This window comes from Choloepus didactylus, chromosome 21 (genome assembly GCF_015220235.1).
Source record: "Choloepus didactylus isolate mChoDid1 chromosome 21, mChoDid1.pri, whole genome shotgun sequence".
Classification (NCBI taxonomy): domain Eukaryota; kingdom Metazoa; phylum Chordata; class Mammalia; order Pilosa; family Megalonychidae; genus Choloepus; species Choloepus didactylus.
In genome coordinates, this window is record NC_051327.1 from 8,271,826 (window position 1) to 8,282,653 (window position 10,828).

General features: G+C 36.9%; 1 pseudogene; it reads right to left on the reverse strand.

Annotated features, from left to right (window-relative positions):
* Positions 1-4,109, reverse strand: part of LOC119518088 — a 59,031-nt pseudogene extending 54,922 nt beyond the window's left edge.
* Between the last annotated feature and the right edge of the window lie 6,719 nt (positions 4,110-10,828).

The window sequence follows — 10,828 nt, forward strand, 5'->3', positions numbered from 1 at the left end:
GCAGCTTTTACTTAGCAGAGAATGCTTGTATTGTATCTCAGGGAAGTGAGTTTCGGGATACAGTATCCTTCAGCTTTCAGCTTCTCTTTTTCACTCATTTTGATCTCATTCCTCCTGCCCTACCCCCAGCCCCAGTTGGACATTAGTTTTACAGGATGTTTCTCTATGCAAAAAATGAGTGTTAAAAAACGCAACTGCATTTACACTTTTCCTGCAGTGTTAAAGACATGCAATCTTTTTTATCCTTCCATAATTTTGTATAGTTTTTGCTGCCCCCTCCTCAGATGATATAACAAAAGATTCTTAGGGGAAAGAATGGACTCCGTTTCATAAAAATACGCTTTGCACAAGTAAGAGGTCAAAGGCTCTTTCATCTCCCAGGAAAAACCAGGCACCATTTCATTACGGGAAGAATTTATCTACTTCACTTCAGAGTACTAATTCCTGGATGCCTTTATATCTCCATCCTCGATGCAATGAAGATATTAAAATGTTACAATCAATATAAGTCAGTTCAATTCACTATTCCTAAAGAAATCCTCCGATTGAGTACTCAACTAACAATTATTTTTTTAAAAATCATTAATTTCAATATTCTATCAACTCAAAGCTCAGAGTTTTCTATATTTTCTTCTACAGCAGTTTTGAAATATTCTGGGTGAAAAAAACTTGGGCAATTTTAGAAGTAAAAGTGCAGTTAGCTTAGCATTTTCTATCAGATCAGTCTACTGCACCCAGACATCTAAACCTCTATTTTTAACTATGGCAAGACAAAGAATCTCAGCATTCTGTCTATGATCTGTTCCTGCCTTTTCTCTAATTCCAGCTTTAGTCTCACTCTGATACCTCATGAATTGCTAGAAAAATAAAGCACTGAGTTCAGAAGTTCTTACCCTCCTGATTTTTAGGGTCGTGTAAGCAATCAAGTGTGGGGAGAAGATTATTTTAATCAGGAAATCGGATTTTAAAGATTGGAGTGCTACCCAAAGATGATACGCAAGGTTGAGTCCCCAGAATGATCTGTTTTATCCAATAAGTCATCAGGGTCTGTGTCATTTCAAAAATCATTTCAGAGCCAATATCCATATCCTGGTGTTCATAATTCTCTCAGAGATGCGTAAATATTAACTTGTGTGCATGGGGTCCTAAAGCTTAATGCTTTGGAAGCATTTGTAAGAAATAATGTTAATATTTGATATAGCAATATTTTATCTAGTTAGAATCAGAATCAGAAAAATGCTGCTAGAAGTTACATTTTTTTCTCACAACTGTTAGCAAAAATTTAGGTAGCAGTATGTATAATGTAATATACAGAACACATATCTTTATATTAGGAAAGCACTATAACCATTTGATAAGACTTGAAAAATAGATAAAGAAAAAATCAACTATAATCCTACAGAACACGGCATTTTGTTGTAATTCCTTCTTGGCTTCTTTGTTCTCTGGGTCCGCTTTATGTAATGGTGTTCAATATGTGCACAGGTTTGTTCACTGAGATTCCATGGCCAGTGTATCTTAAATACAATTCTTACAACTTATCATTCATTCTTTGAGTAAACCTATCAGAATTCTTCCTAGTTATATAACTATATAATATATAGTTCCTTATAACTAAAAGTTCCTTATACGTTTCCTTGGATTTTTATCTCTTAGCATCTCATTTTTTGCTCTGATAATAGTAGTGTGGTGAACATCTTCCTGGAAACTTTTTCCAAGTTTATATTGATTTCAATAGACTAGATCTCTGGAAGGGGAATCCCTAAGGCAAACAAGTGTGGACAATTTTATAATTCTGGATTATATTGATGAGCTGTTTTCAAAACCCAGCTTGCAGAAATGACCAATCCAAAATCTATTACAGAGCCCAATCTTTGCCAATCCGTTCATTTAAATAATTTAAATGACACTCTTCCCCCAATTTATTTTGACTTTCATGTATATGATTTACTGACTTTCATTCTGACCATTTTCCAAATCCAGAGCTGTGATTATAACAATTGAGAAAAACTAAAATCTAGATATTGTCTAAAACACTACAGAACTCTATATTAAAAATCTGACTATTGACTCCCTTTTTAAATGAAGATTTCTAAAAATTTCACCTCTGAACAGCTGTTAAAAAGTAAGAAGCAACTAATTTCAATTTTGGAGGACTTAAAAATCATCTTCAAACATAACTTGCTGATGAAGAAATGGAGGCACACAAAGATTCAGTAACTTGTCCAGAATGGTACAAGAAGTAAAGAGAGGAATGCAAATAAATCCAACTGTGCCACCTTCTTAGTATGTCACAGATCCTGCAGTTATTTTTAAGAAAGACCCTGCCACGTGCTTAAAAAATATATAATTCTATTAAAGTCTCAAGCGCTTTTGACGGAAACATTTTGCATGTATGTGGTGCAATTTTTAAACTGATTATGCAGAACAAAACATAACACAATTTTGATGATTTAGACCATTCCTATATGTATTCCTTTGTATTTTGCCAGGTAATTCGAGGCTGAGTCTGCCTGGCAGATTTTCCTGCATTATTTTTTTCCCCTTTGAGGCCGAGCCCACACCTTTTTAGTGTGCTGCCAGAAGAAATTATACCCCATCCCTGTGGACTTCTCTTTTAAATCTCTAGTCTAATACATCCTCCGGAACTCTGTCATTGATCGCTGTAGCTTAGTGTATGGGTGAGGACCTCAGATTCTACTCTGGGGTCAAGGGGTGTGTTGAATTCTGCATCCAAGTGTTTACCCAGGCTGAAGGGGAGTTAGTGCACGATGTGCAGCCCCCTGCTACTGGCTGCACCCAGAGAAGGCTCTCAGCCTCTGGTCCTTGCAACTTCTACCTGGGTCTCTTGCCCAACATTGTATTTGTGGGGAGTTGGGGTGGGAAGGGACACAAAAGAAGAGTTTTGGTCACGGATGGTGGTGATAGTGGCACAAGATTGTTAGTGTAATTAAAGGTGCTGAACTGCGTATTTGAAAGTGGTGAAAATGAGAAATTTTAGGGTGGGTATATGTTACTAGAAAAAAAATTTAAAAAGAAAAATGGAGCACGGTACAACACAAATAGTAAACCCTAATATAAACTGTAGGCTATAGTTAATAGTATAATTATAATAACATCATTTAATCAATTGTAACAAATATTATTATTCAAAGTTCTAATAGAGAAAACTGAGCATGTTAGGGGAGAAATGTGGTAACTACTTTCTGTGTGATTTTTCTGTAAACCTACGACTTCTCTAATAATAAAAAAAAATAATAAAGGAGGAAAGCCGGAAACCCTAATATATGAATGTGATATGCTCTTAATATTTCTGGAAGTTTTAAGGAATTAACATGAATCAGAGAGGTGACTTTTAAAAGCCATGCTTAGTTCAAAATGTACTAATCAGCATCAGTTATCCAAACAATGTTCTCTTTCAGATAACTTATTTTTTAGAGAAGTTGTAGGTTTACAGAAAAATCATGGATAAACACAGTTCCCATACACCGCCCTATTTTTAACACCTTGTATTAGTGTCACAAAAAGAATATTATTATAATTGTACTATCAACTATAGTCCCTTGTTTACAACAGCGTTTGCTGTTTTCAGATGACTTCTTAACACGTTTAAATTGGACGTTAGTAAAATTTAACATTGACACCATTATTTAAAGCCAGGAAAGTAAAAGTAATTGAAGTTTTGGGTTCCAAAAGAAATCATTTGCTCTAATTGCTGTGTCATTGTCACACATTTAAATTAGAAAAAAAAATTATTAAAATTGGAAGAAAATAGACTTAGAAGGCTATGAATGCATGCAATTTGGGGGATTTTCACTGGTGTTCCAAGAGGGACTTTGAGCAATACAACCCTGAACCCTAGGAAGTCTGCATCAGTTGCTTCTCAATTGTGGGGGCCTGCCCACCCGCCCAGGGGAGGTCCTCATTACCTTCTGCATAGTGAGACAAGGTCAAAAGGCTGATGCAGGACACCCCTGTCCTGGAGCCAAAGATGGTCACTCTTTTGGGATCGCACCAAATGCACCGACGTTCTCCTCAATCCACCGCAGTGCCTGGATCTGATCCAACAATCCGTAGTTGCCTTTGGCCACCTGGTCTCCAAAAAGCATGCAGATATCATCGCTCTTTGAACAGGTATCTCATAGTTGGCTTTGCTAACCCTCACCCCTGCTCTAAATCAGAAGCAACATTGGAGAAATAATTTCATGGCTTACAGGATTCTATTGCTGAAATAACAGTTATAGTGACAGTGTCTTTTGACATTATAATAAAATATCTTGTCTACTGGTAGGTAAATGGGCAACACATAAAGCAAAATTAATCTAAAATATTCATCACATGGGACAAGGCCAGAAGACTTTATACATTGTACTATATTCAGAATTTCATTCCCGTACACATTGTCTTTTATTTGACAAAATGTAAAAGCCTCCGAAAAGAAGTTGTTCGGGATATGAGGGGTGGAGAGGAACTGTGTGTGTGTGTGTTTGTGTGTGTGTGTGTGTGTATGTGTGATTCTATGTGTCTGTGTGTGATGTATTTGCATGTATAAAAAGCACTGTATGTCAGGTTTTCCCACTGAATTCCTACTTATATTTTAATTTAACCACACTGAATGCTTAAGTTTCAAAGCAAGTTACAGGCATCATGACATTCCATTTTTTTTTTAAATTTTTTATTCATTTGTGAGCGTTTCTTTTGATTGGGGAGTTTAATCTTTTAACATTCAGTATTACTGCTCTAAAGGCAGTAATTATTTCAATCATTTTGTCCATTGGCTTTTTTTTTTTTAATACAGTTTTATTGCAGTATACTCACATACCCCACAATCATCCAGTGTACAACTATTCACAGTACCGTCAGATAGTTATGCATTCATCACCAGAATCAACTTTTGAACATTCTGACATTCCATTCTTAAATATTTTAACACACACCTCTATTTTTCTATATAGCAAAAATTACACTGTCCCCCCAAATGCCAAAATTATAATTCCTTCATCTCAGCCGAAAACCAGCCCATATTCAAATTTCCTCAACTGTCCCAAAAATATCATTTAGAGCTAGTACATTTTATTCTAAAAGGAAAGAGAATTCTGTAAATTGAGAATTGAGATTTCATTCAAAGTGCTGAATTCCTAATTATTCTTTGCAAATAAGGCAATTTTGCCATTTAGTTTAGCAGAGAGATCAGTTTTACAAATTTATCTCATTCTCAGTTCTTCTCACCTTGCAAAACAACTTGCCATGGAAAATCTGTTTCTCTCTGACGTTTTTAATGTCATTCTATGTGAAGGCACACACTCTCCCACTCAAGATTCAGCTCACTGAAAGTTTTTAAAGCAACCTCAATGTTTATTTAATTCATTGCACAAATTCTAATCCAATTTCAGCCTAATTTATACTGGATAAGCCTTCTAAAAAAAGAACTCTTGGAGAGCCTTTATGCTTTTCTCATTCTTATTTGCCTCTGCCCAATATACCCCATTGGGACTTTCCTCCTTTCTGTATCATGTATCATTCCGATAAATGCTCATTAAATGTTTATGGCCTTCTGATGTACTGTTTAAATGGGGACAGTGTGATCTGAGCCCTAAAATAATATAAATCAAAACCAATTTTTTGCAAACCACATTCCTAACCACACTTGACAGTATCTCAAGACATTCTGGAGGGCCACCATCTAACATCTGTTTAACAACAGAATAACTAAAGGATGAGACTGTACACCAGTTGGGGAACACAGTCCACCAAAAGCTTTCCAGAGTGCCTGTGACAAACACACCAAGCCAGGAGCGGAATCAGAAATAAACAGTCTGGCTCAAAAGCGAGCAGCATGACGGCTTTTTATTCTCAATCTACCATAAAAATTCTCAGCTTGAATCGCAACTCCCAATCTCCTGTATCTACAAATAAAGACAACATCATAATTGCAAGTTATAGGCACACATTTAATTCACATCCCGTCACAGCATTTCGATGTGAGATTCGCCATGTTTAGTGGGAATGTCCACACATCTTCCAACCCCCCTCCTATTTAATTAGCCATTACTCATGAGAGTTTCCGAACAACAAATGATCTATAGCTCCTGCATTCATCAAACTTTTATTGAGATTCTCATAAAACGGATCATGCATTGCTTGGGAGAAAAGTCCCTTTTGTGCAGTGCCTGTGTGAAAATGCCTGATAATGAAATTTGGGTGCTGTATAAGACAACCCTCTCTCTCCCATTAAAGGAAAAGGTGATGAATTCCTAAAGGTTCCAGTAATTTTCTGGCAGAAATCTTATCTTTAACACATCCTTTGTCCACCCAGCTCTCTTCTCTTCTCAACTCTTGCAGAAAGCCTATTTGCTTATTTGTTTCTGCTGAGGAGTGTGGATTTGTAACATTCCATAAATCGCCAGCCTTTATTAAATCAGAAATAAATTTCTCCCTAAAAACATGACTGTTGTAACTCTCAAAGAGCAGGCTAATTAATATACCAAGCTTACATGGATCTGAGCCCTCTAACAGCATCCTTTTGTATGGTTTGAGCTTCAAGATTCTGAATTCTTTCCAAACGTCCCGCAAGATGGTTGAAGGAAATGGCGATTCATACATCTCTCACAAATGAACATGTTTTGATGCTGATGTTTCCAGTTTCTGCCATGAAAACACCACTTACTGCAACATCCATTTTTGTTTTACTTTGCTTTGTTTACATTTAAAACTATCAAAAAGGCAGAGTTCCTGTTGCGGGTACAGAATGAATGCAAGCAATTTTATTTTATTTATGAAAGCCCATTCCTTTCATGTTCTGGTTGGTGAATCACAGTGCCTCCTAAAATCCAGCTTCTAGATATACGTGGGTTTGTATCACTGCATTCTATAAACCCAGAAAGGTATGGGTTTAAGGAAAGAATGGCTTGTTTTCCTAGGGCACTTGACTTGTGACAAAGCAATCTGAATCCTAAGCATTATTTGAGTCTAAATCCATCATCTACGGTGTTAGTCCTACGGCGTTAGTATGCATTTGGCCAGGGTTCTTGTGAATTGTGAATGAGGCCAGAGAGAGAGGCAGTGCCCTCCCATCCCCCCACACCCTAGTTAGAAGTGGAGACGCCAGGACAGGGGAAGGCAGTAATTTCTCCTGGCAAAGGTATCTTCTTAGCAGGTAACTCAGGGGCTCTTGAAAATTTCCCATTGTGTAATTGCCCACCCTCCATGCCCCAGGTTTCAAAGATATTAGGAACTCACTATATTTTTCCCTCTGCTTGTTAGAAAGCAAAAGGACTGTTGCTAGTCAGTTTGGCAAGAGCCACAGACATCATCATGGATATGTACTCATGGAGGTATCCCTAAACTTTGCTCCCAAAGAACCAAATAACTTTAAATATATACTCCAAATGAATCAATGGAACCAGAGATTTTAAACAAATGGCTCCATTCATTGGGGGCTGGTTTCATCTGCAGACTCTCTAGGCATTTCAACTAATGCAACATTTGGTTTTTGAGATTCATCATCCTTTAAATCAAGCTTTTAAATCAGCAATTCCACCCCAACCCCCCGCCCCCATAAAATGAACAAGGAAAGTTACGGAACATTTTAATGAATGGATGTTACTTAGTATATTGAGGTCAAGTTCCATTCAGAGTTCTGTGATGAGCGAAAACTACCTACCCAAGACCACATTCAGTGATTCAGTGGTTATTTTAAAATATATTTCATGGAAAAGGTGCCCAAAAAACCCAACCCCCCCCCACACACAAAAAACAGAAACCACATTTCCCCACTGCCTGTTGAATGACAGCCAATGATATAAAATTAAGCATTTTTATTTGGTCTTGATATTACTGTTAGAATAGAAAAGTTTCATGGTGTGTTTTTTTTTTCTTGGTAATCATAAAATGTTCCTCATTCTTTGGTATTTCACCATAAGGTTTAGGATAATAGTTTTAGGGTGTTTGTCATCCTGAGCACTGCAAGATAGTAAGAAACCCAATGGGGTCAGATGTGACAGTCATTCTGTTAATTTGTAGTAACAATTTAAAGCCACAATCTATTTAATTTTAGGATGTTAGCCATTACACAATCACAGCAGGAGTTTTTCAGTTACTAAGTAACCAGAAGCTAATGAATAAGTGAATAGAGAAGTAAAACATCACTTACTTTTAGCATTGGTATTCACATGTAAGGCCACCAGCCTTAATGTAATTAGACTCTCGATTATGTTCCTAAAAGAATTATTTACATATACACACACATTTTATTTTAAGGAGTAAAATCGAAAAGGAAATACAAAAATATCTCTTCACTGACAATACAGAATTTATTTTAGGTTACCTGAACGAGCTCTCAAAGAAAACTGTGTGATGAGAATTAGGGCAGAAGTATCAGAAGTAAATATCAGGCAAAGAAATGCAAATCTCCAGTCTTTGATGTTTAGAGGAGATCACAATCTGGGTTCAAGGTGATAACTTAAATTTTCTTATTGAAATCACGATTCAACAAAAGAGCAAACACTTTGAAAGGATGGGAGGGAAGGAAGAAGAGCTGTGTATTAAATGCTGAATGCATGATTGACAAAGCTGATTGAAATTTAGTGACTATTTTTAGTTTTTATTTTACTTAAAAATGAATAAAAACAAACTTTCCACCTACTACACCTAATTAATCAATATTTCATAGAATCAAAGTGTAGTTCTAACATTAGTGAGCTAAATCTAAGAGATTCAAGAAGGATGCATGATTTCCTATAGCAGAGGTTTCCAAGCTTGGGTTCATTAAAATATTAACGTGATCCCTTGAATTCTTTCTGTAAAGCATGTTAGAACCTCACACATTTATTTATAATGAGGCTGCACAGGATGTTTAAAGTGCTTAATTAATTATACTAATTCACAAAATTAAACCGATTATATACTGGAAACAATATACAAAATGATGACAGTTTGTTCATGATGCAATAATGAGAATTAAAACGTGGCGATCCTTACTAACACCTTGTCTCTCTTGTTGAATCTTCAACCCCGGGGCCCGAGATAAAAGCTTCTATTCTGCAGGACTAACCTACTCCAGGGTCTCAGTGTATTAGTTTCACTCAGGTTCCACACAGTGTAAACACAGCAGCCCCCAAAGGAAAAGGACTGAGGAGACCCAGGAAAATGAAAATGCCAAGCACTTTGACCCAGAAGTTCTCTTTCTAGGAATGCATTCTACAAAAAGCCTTATCCGTGTATCGGAGTGTACACAAAGAGCCACCAAAAGATATTAATTTTCAGTGTTTATAATTGTGGAAAAACAAAAAAACACAAAAACAGCAATTTCAATATCCATGAATAGGACAGTTGTTGAATAAATAGGTTGGCTGAATCCATTCAATGGCATATTATAAACTTCTATAAAAAGATAAGGAAGCTTTATATGGGTGGGCATGGGAACATATTCACGAGAGAAACAAGTGAGCTGATGTACATTATGCATCCTATGGTCTCACTTTTAGTAACATAGTAAAATACATTTCATATATATATTACCATTATATTCATAGAGCTTAGCATGATATTCCTAGAGCACGCATTTTTTTTGCATGCATGTAAACACACACATTTCTGGAAGGAAATCAGTTAACAGGGATTATATCTATTACATCTGTTATAGGGAATATTCACAGTTGATTTTTAATAAATGATTAATTTTTTTCCACAATTTAAATCCCCACCTTGAGCAACCTCTCTCTCTCTCCCTCTCTCCCTCTCTCTCTCTCTCTCTCCCCCTTCCTCCCACCTTCCCTCCCTCTCTCTCTCCTCTCTCTCTCTCTCTCTTTCTCTCATACACACACACACACAGCCCTCATTTCTGGCTCTGCCATTTATATATTCCCCAGCTCACCTGTCTACCACATTTCTTGTTGACTGCTCCTGGAATATGCCCTGCATTATTATCCCTCTCTGTCTTTTTATGTGCAGTCCCCTACATCTGGGACGCTCTTTTACAGGGCTGCCAGAAGCCCGTAAATTGCCTGGTGTATATTGCCCAAAGCCTGCCTCACTGCAGCCATCGGGACCCCTTCCGGAAACACAGAACCCCCTTGAGGGCAGACCCTTCACGAACTTGGTCCCAAATCTTGAGCACCAACCAGCTGCAAGAAGCCAAAACTGCACTTTTCCAAAAGCCCCTGATCATGTCAATTCTCTTAGCACAGTAGATATCCTTAAATTAATTTCTGCTGTAAAACATACCACTTTATATTAATTGAGGGTATTTGCTTACAGAAGGAAGTGTTATTACTAAGACTGTTTGAGTCAGGCACCCTTGGATTTGAATCTACCAGAAAGCCTCAAGCTCCATTTTTCTCATACATAAAACTGAGGAAAGACTAGGACTGATCTTAGTTTGTGGCTTAAGAGAAAGAGAATTGGACGATGTACAAAAAAGTGGCACTGCACATGGTGCGTACATAGTGTATGTTCAAAACGGGTACCTGCTAGACTGATTTTCTTAACGTTGGAATTGGTGTGATTTGCACTGTTTTGCCGACATTTGGCAGGTGGCAGGAGATGTCCCTGAGTGTGAAGAATGACTTAAAAAGGAAAAACAGATTACACCTCTGACTATATGAAATGAGTTAAAAGGAAAATTTGACTACCAGTCTAGATAGGTCTTCATTTTGAGATTATTCAGATGATAAAGAAAGTTTATGTGCCCTTTCACTGTATTTTATGGAATGAACTAGAGATTGTGTACAATTTTATATGAATGTGATGCCTGTTTACTAAGTGCTTATTATGTGCTTAGAGTCTAAAGGGGATGACAAGGAAAACACAAAGACAAATTTATGGAAAT